The following is a 3,099-nucleotide window of genomic DNA, read 5'->3' on the forward strand; positions in this document are numbered from 1 at the left end:
TTATAGAATGGCCAATGCTAAGCAACTTTTTAATTGATTTTCATTATTTATTTATTTTTATCGTTTTTTTCCTTCTGACTCTTTGCAGCTTTCAGATGTATGTCACTGACTCCCTTCCAAAAAAGCAAATGCTCTGTAAGGCTACAAATGTATTGCTATTGCTACTTATTATATAATAATATAAGAATATTCCTGATCTTTCTATTCAGCTCCTCTCCTATTCATATTACAGTCTCCAGGGCCGGAACTAGGGATAGGCAGAGTAGGCAGGTGCCTAGGGCGCACAGCTGGGGAGGTGCCAGGCATGTACCTGCTCTGTCGCCTACCCCATGTCCGGTCCCTTCACTACCCGTCTTCTTGCGCTTCTGATTCTGTGTGCACACCAATTGGCGCTTCTGCACATGCATGCTGGCGTCAACTTGCGCATTATGCGTTGACATCAACTCAGCTTGGCTTGGCTCTGATTCCTGCGCATGCGCAGTTCCAGATGCATGCACATGCGCAGTCGAGGCCGTGCCAGTAAGGGGGCGAAGCAGCCGGCCGGGTTGCCTTGGGTGCCTGGCTCGCTTGGTCTGGGCCTGCCAGTCTCTTATTCAAATCAGTGCATGGTTACTATGGGAATTTGCACCCTAGCGACCAGATTGCTTAAAATGCAAATTGAGATGCTGATTAAAAAGTTAAATAACTCAAAAACCACAAATAATAAAAAATTAACCAATAATAAAATGTCTCAGAATATTACTCTCTACATCATACTAAAAGTTATCTCAAAGATGAACCACCCCTAAGGAAATGGCCTATAAAGTCTTACACAGATGGAATATCACTGCTTTATGCAAACGTGCCATCATCCCTTCATCTTCACCCGCATGTTTTCATGAATGCCAAAGCCAGGAGACTCGTATGGTGGCAATATCCTGTAGTTGAAACTTTTTGGACATAAGTATTTCAAATTGCTGCAAAAATCCTTACTAAAACGTTTTCACCCTACTTTGAATTTGAATGGGGTCCTCCCCTGAAAACCATTTTTTCTGTGCACGGGGAAAGAAAATTATAAGCAACTTTCCAATAATATACAGTACAATACTTTTAATAGTTTTTAAGTTATTTGAAAATGTTATTACCTAAAAACAATATGACTGAATATATCCTGAAATTATGTTGCCAGCAGCCTGACTTAGATTTGGCCGGGTTCAAGCTGGCAAACTGCCATTGTAAAGCTAGAGAGGTCACTTTTACATTTGTCACTTCTGAAATGTGAAAATCCCTTATACTCCATTTCTATATGGTTTAAATTCTCTAGAGAATTTTCCCCACTGCAATTGTGTGGAGAAATGCATATATAATACAGCAGAATTACTGGTTTAGAATATACAACTAAAGAAAATTCACCACATTTTTCTCACAACTGTATACGTACTATTTTTAATGACCATGAGCTGTGTTGTGGCAATACACCTGACTAATGGAGGTGAACTTTGGAGGAAGAATTTAACATTTTAGTAAATATGCCCTCTGGTGTTTTTCTCATGTACAGAGAAACTGTCAATCCATTGCAATTCTTTTGTATTTTTTTACATGAAAGCTGCCCTTACATACACGACAACCCCATGCTGTGCATAATTAAGAAGATATAGTTTTTATGTAGAGTGGATTCCAAACTGTGGGGCTACACCTCAGGGGGGGGCTCATTTTGAAGACCAGTTAGCGGTGAAAGCTTATTTGCCTAAATTTGGTGGGAATATGTTTTACTGCCCTAGATATTTTGACTGCTACACCAATGTTTTCTTAACCTGCTAAAAAGAAGGTGTGTGCTTTGTTGCATGTTTTGATATGCAACAAATTATTGTGTCTTCTTCTATTAAGAGGGCACATTAGTAAACATCAGGTACCAGGGCTAGAACTAAGAGCAGGCAGAATAGGCACATACCTAGGGCTCAACAGAGCAGTTCACTAGGCACATATTTTTTTCGGAACATTCATAGGCACCACAGGGACAGTAGAGTCAATGTGTTGTTCCCTTTAGGAGGCAAGATGGCTCAAAACGTGAGAAGAAGATATTCCCCTAAACCTCCCCTTCCCTGGAATGACCCCTCCTCTATCAGTTTTTTTGCCATCCTTCTCCTAGGAGGTAGGATACCTGGGGAGCTCTGCTCCCTTTGCTAATTTATATATTTAATTCATCTTTGATTTACCACTACTTTACTCCTTATCAGAAGGACACCTAAATCCACTGCCAGTTTGGGGACTTACAGCATTTGGGGGCGCTGCTTCCCCTGAAGTTGAATCAGAAGCATGCTTCTGCGCTGCTAGGTTCTCCTCCTTACACCCAAGAGGTGTTATCACCTGACTTATATGGACACGCCCCAACTCTGTCTGGGCCCATGAGTGGTGATTCAGTGTAAGGTTTGCACCAGCGCTGCCACACTCAGCTACCATTTCTAATTCCCCAGGGGGGGGGCATCTGCAGAGCTGTCAGCACTTCTATTATGAGGCTAGTGCCCACAATTAATCTGTCAGAGCAATCTCTACACCGGCACCGAGCACACCTAACCACACAGTAAAGAACTGGCCTTTCTCCCATGAATTTTAATTTTGTGCCAATGCATCAGCTACACATGTCATTTTTGTTGCACCACTTATGGATCGCTGAGAACACAGTTGCAGCGGCCAACTTGGAGATGCACATGGAGAGGTCAGGAGGCTTCAGTGAACCTATGCAGGGGATTCCTTCACACCCAGCACCTTCACAACAACCAGGCCCGCCAATTGTTTGCCATCCGTGACGCCGGGTGCTCATAAGGCAGCAGGCTACCACTATCCAGCTGAGTAAAACCCCTTCAGTGGTATATCCACATTGGTTTTCATAGCATAACCACTGCTTCCTTCTTTCTCCTGTGACATCTGACACACACTACTTCTCTCATTACCACTTCCTAACATGGCAGCTGAGCAAGACCATACATCAGCTATTTTTTTTAAACATTCTTCTAGCAGCAACTAGTAATAAGCATGCTCCCCAAGCTTTTCTGGAGTATGTAAAAGAAAAACTGCCAAAAAAGATGCATTAGCTCGGATATATATCTGATGCTACTGAGA

The sequence above is a fragment of the Xenopus laevis genome, chromosome 4L, assembly GCF_017654675.1.
Source record: "Xenopus laevis strain J_2021 chromosome 4L, Xenopus_laevis_v10.1, whole genome shotgun sequence".
Lineage (NCBI taxonomy): Eukaryota > Metazoa > Chordata > Amphibia > Anura > Pipidae > Xenopus > Xenopus laevis.